Source organism: Carcharhinus amblyrhynchos, chromosome 2, assembly GCF_965287045.1.
Source record: "Carcharhinus amblyrhynchos chromosome 2, sCarAmb.v2.hapA, whole genome shotgun sequence".
In the NCBI taxonomy this organism is placed as follows: domain Eukaryota; kingdom Metazoa; phylum Chordata; class Chondrichthyes; order Carcharhiniformes; family Carcharhinidae; genus Carcharhinus; species Carcharhinus amblyrhynchos.
The window spans coordinates 11,230,781-11,244,536 of record NC_137325.1 but is presented as its reverse complement, the minus strand read 5'-3'; the positions used below and the strand labels follow the sequence as shown (position 1 = coordinate 11,244,536).

Below are 13,756 nucleotides of genomic sequence, written 5' to 3'. Positions count from 1 at the left end.
AAATGGCTGAATGGTATAGATCATGTTAAGGGGAAGCTTTACAAGCATTTGAGAGAGGAGGGAATAGATGATTATGTTAGATTTTAATGAGTAAGGGTGGGAGGAGGCTCGAGTGGAGCATAGAAATCAGCATTGACTGATTGAATAGCTTGTTTCTGTGCCAATTATGACAACCGTGAATTTCATGAGGAATCATTAATTGATCCACCAATGGGCCTCATAAGGTATAAGCTACCCTATTGAGCAAGCAGAGGCTTGCACAATGGGAAGCAACTGTAGGGCATTTAAGTCTGTTACTTTATAGTAGTTGTTGTAGGTCCCAAGCTGAAGATTACTTGACTGTAATCCATGGGAATGGCCTTTTCCTTTGGTGTGCAACGGTGTTGGTGATGGGAACTGGTGTATGGCTCAATTACTACATTGGTGACAATATGATCGTTCCCTCAGTCAAGAATTTCAATGGTAAGAAAAAGCCATTATACATATTATTGGAGACACTGAGTGAGAATTTAGCACGGCCAGTGTGTCTAACCAGTATGTCTTTTGGACTGTGGGATGAACTTGGAGCACCTGGAGGAAACTCACACAGACATGGGGAGAACATGCAGACTCTGCACATACAGTGACCAAAGAGGGGAATCAAACCCAGGTCCCTGATGTTATGAGGCAGCAGTTCTAAACACTGTGCCACCATGCCAACCTATGCCTCTTTATGGGAAACTCAGGCCTTGTGACACTAGTGAGTGGGCACAATACACTGAGCTCATGAGTTACTTTTCCATGCTAACAACATTGAAGGAGACAAAACAAAAAGTGATATTGCTAACAGTCTGCAGAGCCCCGACTTCCAATGTGATACGAAGTCTGACCTATGCCGATGCACCTGACTCAAAAGCTGTTAATGAACTGCTAGACAAGGTTTAAAAAAACCCACAATGTTCTGAAGCCCTTGGTAATTCTCCAGCGATATTGCATCAGCAATATCGGGGGAACCCGGCCACGCTGATGCAAGAACTTAGAACTTAGTTCCCAAGAACTTAGTTCTTGGCTAGATTGAGGGAACTAGCCGAACACTGCAAATTTGGACTGCCTCTTCATGAAATGTTGCTGGACAGATTGGTATGTAGTGTTAGTGTGTGGCCTAAAGAGGGAGGGATGTTATTGCAATCACAAAGGCCATGGGGAATCATTAATAAATCCACCTGTGAAGTACAAGCAGCCCTATTGAGTGAACACAGCATATATAGACAAAGGTACAAGTCTTTGTGTATGCCACGTTTGTGAAACCTACCTCTTAATTTACCTGGTGAAGGAGTAGTGCTTCGAAAGCTTGTGATTCTACATAAACCTATTGGACTTTAACCTACTGTTGTGAGACTTCTTACTGTGCTCATCCCAGTCCAATGCCGGCATCTTCACATCATGACTATTGAACGATCACCCAATGGGGAGCAGCCAGTGGGGGTTAAGTCTGTAATTTTGCCTGAACTGGTGTTGTAGGTCCTGAGGTGAAGACTACCTGACTATAAGCCACAGGAGGGGCCTTTTCCTGTGGTGGACAATTAAGGGTGTTGGTGACGAAAAACTGGCATGTGGCTGAATTACTACAGTGCCATATAAGTTAATGTAATAGTACGTAAAACCAAATAAATGACTGTTAAAATATTGTGCCCGAATTTGAACGCCAGGGCCTTCGAAGATCGTACAGAATCATTGTGATTTATTGGAAGGATGCCAATAACGATTGGCTTTAAAAATGAGGAAATCCTTAAACAAGGGCTTCTTCATTAGAGCACTGAAAAGTAAGAAGAGATCTGAAAAAAAATGAAGGCTTTTGGCCAGGTAACTTTGCAAATGTGGTTCTCGTGAATTTCAAACGTTCCTTTGAAATCAACACTAAAAGAACAAAGGGAGAAGTTAGAGAAATTACTTTACACAAGAGATCATTTGGACATTGAATGCACTACTAGAATCACTCACAGAAAGAGAATCTGTTGTACTATTTTAAAAAGGCAATGTATGGAAGGGGCAGAAGAGAACAGAGATCTACGTAGACTCTGTGCAGTATACAATATAAAGTAGAAACAATGCATTTCCCGTAGATATAACCATTTCCTTTAAGTACTTCAGATAATGAATTTTACCTGGAAACTGTTAATTATTTCATAAATACAGAATCATGCAAAATTATTGGCGGAGGTAATTTAAAATAACATTTTTAACTAAAATCAACACTTTGAAAGAGGTATATGCTTAAAGATGTACTCTGACTGGAAGTGAAGAAGACCAGTTAAAGTTTTTGTTCCATCATTAAGTTTGCCTTTGTTTCATTTATTGCCTTCAGTAATGTGCTTGTAATGTCAGGCCCTTGGGGAGCTCAGTGAATAGCAAAGCAAACATTTCTTGTCAATAGGTGATGGGAGCTGTGAGAGTAGAATCACACCTTGAAGTTTGTTATCTATTTAATTTAACAGAAAACTGTGTTGCAGTTATTGATTTGCTTTGTAGTGTTCATTAGAGTGTGAAATTATTTGTCTACTAGTTAGTAACAAATTAGGGTATGCACCAGAATTCCTTTGTGGGCCTTGGTCTAGAGACGAATCAAAAACAGATTGGAATGAGGTAGTACACCTCCTTGTTTGTAAAGTACTGTGGTGTCTGCTGACTTGATGATGGCAAGATTTGTCATAATCAAAGCATTGATCACCTGATAATTCTGTATCATTTGTCATTTTAATGAATCCAGTTTGCTTCAGGTACAATTTGATAATCCATAATCTGCATAATTTGAAAATCAAGTCTGTTTAAATGGAATAACATATTTTCCGCTGCCTTGGAAATGCAGCCAGCATAATCAAGACCTCATGCATTCCGGACATACTCTTTTCCATGTTCTTACGCCAGGAAAAAGATACAAAAGTCTGAGGACATGTACCAACCGACTCAAAAACAGCTTCTTCCCTGCTGCCATCAGACTTTTGAATGGATCTACGTTGCATTAAATTGATCTTCTCTATATCCTAGCTATGACTTTAACACTATATTCTGCACTCCTTCTCTATGTACGTTATGCTTTGTCTGCATAGCATGCAAGAAACAATACTTCCCTGTATACTAATACATTTGACAATAATAAGTCAAATCGAGGATCCCAAGCCAACATAATCCCAAATCTTTCAATCGCCACCTGGGGCGGCATGGTGCACAGTGTTAGCACTGCTGCTTCACAGCGCCAAGAACCTGGGTTCGAATCCCAGCTTGGGTCACTGCCTGTGTGGTGTTTTCACGTTCTCCCTGTGTCTGCATGGGTTTCCTCCAGGTGCTCCAGTTTCTCCCCACTGTCCAAAGATGTGCAAGTTAGGTGAAATGGCCATGCTAAAGTCTCCCTCACTACCCGAACAGGTGCCAGAGTGTGGCGATTTGGAGATTTTCACAGGAACTTCATTGCAGTGTTAGTGTAAGCCCACTTGTGACTAATAAATGAATTATATTTTCTTTATACAATTGCAACCGTAAAAGACTTTGTTGATTAGTTAGCCCTGTACCCTGGTTCAAGTTTTTGGAGTAGTTACATTCATTTCTAGAATGAAACTTGATAGTTTTTATTTTACTGTTTTTATTTTGCAACCATTTAAATTCTTTTATTCACTTGCGCTTTTTCCAGTGCAAGCATATTTGTTCAACCAAACCCAAACTGCTCCTAAGCCGGAGAAGCTATGGGCATCACAAGAAGTAATGCGACTGTTCAATTTTGCTGCACTTTTTAATTGGTTTTACCAACGTTAACAACAAGATGTTCTTTGTTCCCCTGCCTCCCACAATAATTTGAACAATGACTAGCGAAAGAAAATAATTTTTCTACGTTTAAACATAAGAAATATTCCATGGACAGGCAACCCTGCCTTTTGTTCATATGACTGTTGAAATCATTGTCAATAGTATTTTATTTATTTTTATGTTTATCTTTAAAAGAAATAACAGCAGTAGGTCATTGGCCTTTCCAACCGTTTATGGCTTGCAATAAGATCAAGGTTGATCTTCTACCTCAACTCCGCTTTCTTGTGCTAACCTCATATTTCTTGATTCCCTTAATAGCCAAAGATCTATCTGTCTTCATCTTGAATATGCTCAATTACTGGGCATTCACAGTTCATTTATTCCACTTATTCTGAGACTTTGACCCCCAATTCTAGACATTCCAACCAACTGGGGATGTGGGGGATTCGTATGAATATCACCCATCTGCAAGTTCCCCTCCAAACTACGCACCATCCTGACTTGGAACTATTATCAGCATTCCTTTGCTGTTGCTTGGTCAAAAACCCAAACTCCCTCCTTAACAGCCCTGTTCCAACAGCACATGGACCACAGTGATTTACCACCATCATGGCAAGTCAATTTGGCATTGGGAACAAAAATGCTGGCCAAATCAGTGATGTTTCTGTCTTGTGAAAGAACTTTTAAAAAATTAACCGTAAAGTCTATGAACAACTTCTATAGATTTCCAATCTATTGCCTCAGGAGACCAAGATGAATCATCCATTTGCAACTTCTGGTTGAAGACGGCTGCAAATCCTTCAGGCTTATCTTTTGCATTGACATGCTGAGCTGCACCATTGTTAAGGATGGGGATTTTTGTGGAGCCTCCTCCTCTGGCTAGTCGTTTAATTGTCAATCGCCATTCAGAATTGGATGTAGCATGACTGCAGAGCTTTGATTTGATCCATTAGTTGTAGGATTGTTCACCTCTTTCTGTTGCATGCTGCTCCTGCTGTTTGGCACTCGTGTAGTCCTCTAGCTTCATCATGTTGGTACCTCATTTTTGATTTTTTTTTATTGTCGCATGTGTTAGTATACAGTGAAAAGTATTGTTCTTGATGCTATACAGACAAAGCATACCATTCATCGAGTATGTGGGGAGAAGGAAAGGAGTGGATGTAGAATGTAGTGTTCTAGTCATTGCTAGGGTGTAGCGAAGGATCAACGTAATATATGGTGGGTCTACTCAAAAGTCTAATGGCAGCAGGGAAGAAGTAGTCTTGAGTTGGTTGGTGTGAGATCTCAGACTTCTGTACCTTTTTCCCAACAGAAGAAGGTGGAAGGGAGTATGTCCAGGATACGTGATTCATTATTATGCTGACTGCTTTTCTGAGGCAGCAGGAACTGTAGACGGAATCAAAAGATGGGAGGCTGGTGAGCGTGGGGGACTGGCCTTTTTATGTATGCCTGGTACTGTTCCATGCATGCTGTCCTGCACACCTCATTGAAACCTCACAGGTTGGACCCTGGCCTGATGGTAATGGTAAAGTGAGGCATATGCTGGGTATTGAGGTTCCACATTGTGGTTGAATACAACTAAACTACTGCCAGAAGCCCACAGCACCTCATGGATGCCCAGTTTTGAGTTGCTAGATCTGTATGAAATCTATCACAACATGATGGAAGTGCAAAGACAGAATTTTGTCTCCAAAAGGACTGTGCATTGTCATACCAGCACTGTCATGGACAGAAGTGCCTGCTACAGCTCATGATCAGGTCAAGATATTTTACTCCTTAGCCCTCTCAACATCTGTCACAGTTGAAATCTGACAGGTCTACCCTTCAAGACTACAATGTAACTTGTGTTGATGGATAATGATGTTCCCCCACCCAGAGTACATGTTGTGCTTCAGCTACCATCAGTGCATCTTCCAAAAGGAGTTCAACATGGAGAAGCACAAATTCATCAGCTGTGGGAGGGTGGTGAGCAGAAGGAGGTTTTCTTCCTCTGAGCTGATGTCATGAGACTTCATGGAGTCTGAAGTCAATGTTGGGGATTCTCGGGACCATTTTCTCCAAACTGTATGCCATATATCAGTACCTCAGGTGATGGAGGAGTCTGTGACTTTGACTCTAAGGCATGGTTTAGTGGGAATGCCTGTGAGGCTGTTGCTTGATTAAACTATGTGACAGATCTCCCAATTTTGACATGTTCTCAGATGTTAGTGAGGAGAACCTTGAAAGGTTGACTGGACAGCATGCACTTTTGTTGTTTCTGATGCTGAGGGTAGATGGCAGCTTTGCTTCCTGAAGTAGATTTTAAGGCAGCCTGTGAGTTTCATGATCATTATTACTGAAACTGAAGTTTTATTATAGATCTATTAAATAATTGAATTTAAATTCGCCTACCTGTCATGGTGGGACTTAAATTCATGCCCCCCAGAGCATTCGTCCAAGGATCTGGATTATTAGTCCAGTAACAGTATGGCTTCACTGTCCTCTCCCTAAAAATTACATTTGGTGCTAATTAGCTGAGGTCAGCCAACTAGGCATGAACTGGGGTTAAATCTGATGCATCTCTGAATTGTATTGGTTAAATGCAGATAGAATCCTCTCAATCTATCTGAGCAGATGCTGAATTTTCATATAATGCTGTATCAGAAACATAAACTAAGACAATGATGCTATAGATTTTTGTCCTTAGAAACATTTTTTATCTGTTTTTTGAGCTGTCATTGTTAGACTGAAATAGTAATGACAAATGTCTGATTACCCTTAATGGTGAAGAAATATTTCAAAACATATATTGAAAAACCTGATAAATAGCACTGCACAATTGAATGCTGATGATTTTCAAATAGAGTATTTTAGTAATTATACTGTTAACATTCTCTCCATCAGCAAAACATATACTAATTCAAAGCTTTGTTTCCTTCCAAAACTCAAAAGAAAACTCAAAACTCAAATTAGGATGTAGAAAGAGTGTGTCTATCTTTTATGCTCTCTTTTATAGGTCCCCACAACAAGAAGGTTTATATTTTCTAGTTGTTTATTTAAAAAAACAAATAATAATCAGGAGATGCTTTGTTTGCTTTCAATACTCCACTCCTTTTTTTTCTAAAAATAACTCGAGTTAGGATGAGGATAGCGAAACTGTCTCTCTTATGTTCAGCTTAATAGACTTTCCAAGGTTTCCTTAATTAATACACCAGCTAATCCAATAATTAATTTTCTCTTTAATACCCACATACTTGCAAATTTTATATTGATTGTATTTATGAATTATTTTGCTATTTTTCCTCTGATTTCCCCAAGTAATTATGAAAAATAGCCAAATTGAGAAAAGTATTTATTATTTCGCATGTTTAAATATTGCTAATGTACAATGTTTGGGGCTTCAAATTCCCACTATAATGGATATCCAATGTCCAGTTCCATGTGGCAAGAAACTACTTGCTGCACTAGTTATAGGAAAACATACAGCATCTGACAACATACCAGCTATACTGCTGGTGATCAAGATCTAGCTTTCTCCTCATCAAACTGCTCCAGTATAACTTTGAGAAAGGTATCTATCGAATAATGTTGAAAATTTCCCGGAACTATTCTATTCACAAACAGTACAAATCTAACCTAACCAACTGAAAAGAAAAAATGAATAATACATGAAAGCAGCACATACTTACCTGCTTAATCAATGTCTGTTTGGTTTTTGCCAGAACTATTCAGCTTCAGACCTCAACACAGCTTGATGCTTCTTGGCCTTTTTGTGTAGTATTGACATGCTGTTCTTGATTGAAGTCATTAGGTTACATTTTAGCTTAATTTGAAACAATTTTTAAAAGCAGCATCTCCGCCTTTTGGCTAAGATGCAGATGAGATTGAGCCTTGGAGGAGGAGCTATGCCTACTCCAATCAGCTTGGATCGTGTAGATCAAGCCCAAGACAGGAGGTAAGAGCTCTGTCATGACATCTTGGATCTAAAATGCCTCAACTTGTTGAGACTCTGAATTGGACTTGATTTGATTGAATTGGAATAAAAACAAAAAAAAAGAGCCTGTGATTTGCTGAACTTGACACCAGTGTTGCATTCAGTCAAGTATGGCACCAATGACCTTAACAAATCTGAAGCTGATTTAGAATAAAGGGGAAATTCCTACAATGACCAGAATAATTCCTGATCCAAGAAATGGGTAAAATATACAATGATTTTTGTGAATAATTCTTCTGCTCTTTTGTCATATGGCTTTCCTCAATTAGTTAAAAAAACAGAAGAGAGCATTTTGGTAACTTAGCAAACATAAATACTTATGTCTTTAAGTTTTGTCTTCTGGCTAACCAGTATCCAGCTCCGTGTAATATTAAGAAGTTGTTGAGGTTCTTGGAATTAAGCCGTCACAGTCTTGGGGTCCTTGATTCACCTATTTCAGCTGCACGATCAATTACCTTTTTAGCTAGAGGTGAGAAGAAACTGTTTGCTCACAAGTCCACATTGCTCTGATTCATTGACAGCTCCTCTGATAATCAACTTATCATGCTGATGTGTGGGAGAACTTGCAAAGCATCCAAGCTGCAGTTGACAAGTGGCAGGTAACATTCATACTATATAAGTGCCAGATGATAATCAACTGCAATAAGATCAATTTGTACTGCATCCCTCAATCTTCAACAATTACATAAGTCCCAGTCCCCCACTATTAATAACATAAGGATTACTGTCATTAGAAGCTTAACTGGACTGGTATTATCAACAACATTGCAGCAATAATTGAGCAGAGGTTGGCTACTCTGACAGTTCGTTTGTCTCCTGACTCATTGAAGCTTTTCATACCTAAGTTCTCACCACTCATCTGAATGGGTGCAGTTACAACAACACTCAAGAATCTTGATGCTATTCAGGTAAAAGTAGACCACTTTATCAGTGTTCCTGTTACTGAATTCAGTATCAAACTCCTCCACCAGGGGTGCACTGTGCCTGGTAAAATAATTCTTTAGAATGCACAGTAGCAAGTTGAACACCTTACTTTGACAGCACCTCTGCTCCAAGAGGCATCATGGGAACACAAGCACTTGCAAATATCTCTCCACCATCTTGAGTTAGATATATATTTCATTGCTTCTTCACTGTATTTGGAATTTCTAATCACCATTATAGGACAATTGTCACTATAAGGACTACAACAATTTAAGAAGCGTAACTTATGATGGCAATAAATGTGACCTTGTCAGAATTGACCCTATTTGATTATTTGTTTTTTTTTCAAAAAAACAGCTTTTCCAATTAGGTCAGGGCACCTGTCAGAATGTGTCCCTCTTTACCAGTGATTGTCCACACATACATTTCAGAACCACTACTTTATAGTGTTTGGGATGTGAGGCACTGCAGTAAACTGTACTTCTGTTTTACAATTTTAAAAATGGTCCATGTACATATTTAAGTACTTGTACACCACTGATATGACTTGAGACTTTGAGTGATAACATTATTCGCTGTATTTTCCTCAGACTTAACACAATTTGCCATTGTTCTCAAATACATTTGACATATTCATATCCTAGTAGCCAATTCTATTGTCAAGTTCTCTTCCCTCACAACTGTCTGTGTTAAGGAGTTCTAAAGACTCACAATCTTTTGAGAGAAGAAATTCCTGCTTATCTTGGTCTTAAATTGGCCCTCCTTTATTCTGAACCCTCTGGTCCTGGGCTTTGCAATGAGGGGAAACATCTTTTCAGCATTTATCCTGTCAAGATCCTTAAGATTAATTCTTCAATGAGATCATCTCTCAAATTTCAAAGTTCCAATGAGTAGAGTCCCAACCTGCTTCATCTTTCCTCATAAGACAATTCCAGCATACCGAGGATCAGAAAATTTGGCACGTTAGACATGACTCTGACCAATGTTTCCAGATGCACCCTAGAAAGCATTCTTTCTGGTTGTATCACAGCTTTGTATTGCTCCTGCTCTGTCCAAGATCACAAGGAACTACAAAAATCATGAATGTAGCCCAATCCTTCGCACAAACCAGCCTCCCATCCATTGACTCTGTATAAGCTTCCTGCTGCCTCGGCAAAACAGCCAGCATAATTAAGGACTCCACGCACCCCGGACATTCTCTCTTTCACCTTTTTCAGTTGGGAAAAGATATAAAAGTCTGAGATCATGTTCTAATCGACTCAAGAACAGCTTCTTCCCTGCTGCTGTCAAACTTTTGAATGGAGTTAACTTGCATTAAGTTGATCTTTCTCTACACCCTAGTTATGACTGTAACACTACATTCTGCACTCTCTCGTTTCCTTCTCTGTGAACGGTATGCTTTGTATTGCGCACAAAAAACAGTATTTTTCACTGTATGTTAATACATGTGACAATAATAAATCAAATCAAATCTCCTAGTGAACCTTCTCTGAATTGCCTCCAGTGAAATAATGTTGTTCCTTAAATAAGAGGACCAAAATTGCTCACGTTCCTACTCTTATACTCCAATCCCCTTGAAATAAGGGCCAACATTCCATTAGCCTTCCTGATTACCTGCTGCACCTGTGTGCTAGCTTTCTGTGTTTCATGCACAAGTACTCCCAATTCCTTTTGTATTGCAGCTTTCTCCCAATTTTAATTTATTTCAATCTTTTGTTCTCCCTTCCGTAGCAACTTTTCATTTTCCCACATTATACTCCATTTGCTAACTTCTTACCTGCTCACTTAATCTATCAATATCTCTTTGTAAACCACTAAGTCCTTCTCACAACTTGCCTTTCCACCTATTTTTGTGTTGTCCAAATTTGGCTACAGTACATTTGCTTCCTTCCTCCAAACCATTAATATATATTGTAAACAATTGCAGTCCCAGCTCCCCACATGAACCCCACTGGTTACAGGTCGTCAACCTGAAAAAGTATCCCTTATCCCCACTTGCTGTTTCCTGTCCATTAGCCAATTCTTTATCCATGCTAATATACTACCTCCAACGCCCTGGGCTCTTATGACAATCTTTTGTAAGATACCTTGTTGAATGCCTCCTGGAAGTCCAAATAGAACACATCTACTGGCTCTCTTCTATCCAGTCTGGTTGTAACTTCCTTGGAAAAACTCAACAAAATTAGATAGGCACAATTTCCATTTCAAGAAGCCAAGCTGATTCTGCTTGATTTAGGTTATGATTTTCCAAATGTGTTGTTACTACTTTAATTCCAACATTTTTCCAACAATGGCTGTCAGGCTAATCAGCCTATAGTTATCTGTTTTTTTTTGCCTTTTTTGAATAGTGGTATTACATTGGCAGTTTTCTCATCCTCTGGTACTTCTCCAGATCCAAGGATTGTTTGGAAAATTGCAACCAATATGTCCACTATCTTTATAGCTACTTCTTTTAGGATCCTAAGGCCAAGGGACATATCTGCTTTTAACCCCGTTAGTTTGTCTAAAACTACTTCTCTAGTGATGGTGGTGGTACTTAATTCCTCCCCTGTATTCTTATGTATTAATGGGATGTTTGAATAATTTCCACCATAGGCTGATGCAAAATATCTGTTTAACTCCTCTGCCATTTCTTTATGCCCCATAATTATCTTAATTCATTTACTAAGGGGCCTATGTTCACTTTCTTCCTTTTTATATATTTAAAGAAGCTCTTATTGTCAGTTTTTATATTCATCACTAGTTCGCCCTCATTATTCATTTATTTTCCCTCACTTTATTATCCCTTTGGTCCTTCTTTGCTGGATTCTGAATTTATCCCTGTCTTTGGAGCTGTCACTTGCCTCCTTGTGTGCTTTTTCTTTCAATTTAAACTTCCCTTAACTTCCTTAATTAGCCATGGTTGGTTGTTCCCACTCTTAGAATCTTTCTTTTTTACTGGGATATATTTTTGCTGGGAGACATGAATTACCTCCTTCAATGTCTGCTTCCTGTTTTACTGCTAATTTATCCACCCAGTCCACTTTAGTTAACTCTTTCCTAATTTCATTGTAACTCCCTTTATTTAAGTTAACACAGTTTTTCCAACCCAGATTTATCATGTTAAACTCAATACTTTGGGCCTCAGCTATTTACCATTTATATAGATGATCTGGAGGAGGGAACCGAGTATATGGTGTCGAAATTTGCTGATGACACCAAGATTGGTGGAACGGCAAATTGCGCGGAGGGTGTGGAGAGTCTGCAGAAGGATCTAGATAGGATAGGCAAATGGGCCAGGAACTGGCAAATGGAATTTAATGTTGGCAAGTGCGAGGTGGTCCACTTTGGTAGGAATAATGGTAGGAAGGATTATTACTTACGTGGCGAAAAACTGCAGCAGGCGACGGTGCAGAGGGACCTCGGGGTCCTTGTGCACGAGTCACAAAAACCCAGCTTGCAGGTGCAGCAGGTGGTCAGGAAGGCGAATGGGATGCTGGCCTTCATAGCGAGGGGGATTGAATATAAAAGTAGGGAGGTCTTGCTGCGGCTGTATAGGGCATTGGTGAGACCGCAGCTGGAGTACTGTGTGCAGTTTTGGGCGCCGTACTTACGCAAGGATATTTTGGCCTTGGAGGGAGTGCAGAGGAGGTTTACTAGGCTGATGCCAGAGTTGAGGGGGTTGAGCTATGAGGAGAGGCTGAATAAACTAGGCTTGTACTCGTTAGAGCTTAGAAGAATGAGGGGAGATCTCATTGAGACATATAAGATGATGAATGGGATGGATAGGATAGAGGTGGAGAGACTCTTCCCGCTCAGAAAGGACAGTAGGACTAGGGGGCACAGCCTCAAGATAAAGGGGGGGCGGTTTAGAACGGAGTTGAGGAAGAACTTCTTCACTCAAAGGGTGGTGAATCTCTGGAATTCTCTGCCCGTTGAAGTGGTGGAGGCTACCTCGCTAAATATTTTTAAGACGCGGGTTGATGAGTTTTTGATAAGAGAGGGGATTAAGGGTTATGGGGAGAGGGCGGGAATGTGGAACTGAGCCACGACAGATCAGCCATGATCTTATTGAATGGTGGGGCAGGCTCGAAGGGCTAGATGGCCTACTCCTGCTCCTATTTCTTATGTTCTTATTAAATTCTATCGTGTTATGATCACTACTCCCTCAGGGATCTTTAACTGTGAGGTCATTTGTTAAATCTGCCATGTTACCCATTGCCAGATTCAAATTGTTCCTTGGTTGGCTCCATGCCATATTGTTCTAGGAAACTATCCCTAATGCACTCCATGAATTTCCAACATGAAGATTAAAGTCACCCATAACTATTACTCTATTCTTTTTACATACTCCTATTATCTGCTTATTTATGCCCTTTTCTGCAGTGTGGCTTTGTTTGGGGCTCTGTGCAGCTAAATATTTTGTGCATAAACATAGAACATAAGAATAAGAACATAGAATAAGGCACTCAGATTTTATTTGATTCCTTAATATTTGTGAAGTAACTCATTCCTGTGACTACTCATCAAGCTCAGCATCTCTGAGATCTCAGTGGTTGATATGATGATCTCCAATGACACCTTTGTCTCCCCCGTCATACAACTTATCCAATGAAATGGTACTTCAAACCCTTCTTCCCATCAGTCACTAAAGACGTGCTTCTGTTTCTCAGCGTTGCCTGTGTCAGTCCCAAGCTAATTATTATGATAGCTGAAACTCGTCCATGCTTTTGTCACTTTGAGAATCAGTACTCCTCCTTACTGGTCCCCAGCCTGCACATTGCACAAGCTTGAAAAGCTTTCAAAAGTCCACTGCCTACATCTTGTCTTATGCAACACCCCCATTCCTCATTATTATACTGACTCCATTTCCTTAGTGCATCCAATTTCAGATCCTCGTTTTCAAATCCCTCCATGGCTACTTTGCAACTTGTCCTTTCAACATCATCCTGCCATATGATACTTTTGATGCTGTCTACTTCTTTGTCCATGGCCTTTCGTGCATCTCCTACTTTATCACTGATGGAAAAGCTTCTGGTGTTCTGCTGGAGCTTCCTTCCTAAATGTCTTTAACTTGCAAATTCTTCTGTCTTTAAAAACTTT

General features: G+C 39.8%; 1 protein-coding gene across 4 annotated transcripts in view; it reads left to right on the top strand.

Moving 5' to 3' along the window:
- The window catches only part of fars2 (phenylalanyl-tRNA synthetase 2, mitochondrial), a 452,664-nt gene that overhangs the window by 28,252 nt on the left and 410,656 nt on the right, over positions 1-13,756 (top strand). For 3 of the 4 annotated variants that reach the window (XM_080202019.1, XM_080202043.1, XM_080202035.1), the window contains one exon: positions 8,272-8,349. The exons of the other annotated variant lie outside the window; for it this stretch is intronic. The gene's annotated coding sequence lies outside the window, so the exon portion shown is untranslated. The remainder of the gene's footprint in view (positions 1-8,271; positions 8,350-13,756) is intronic. 4 annotated transcript variants of the gene reach the window in all.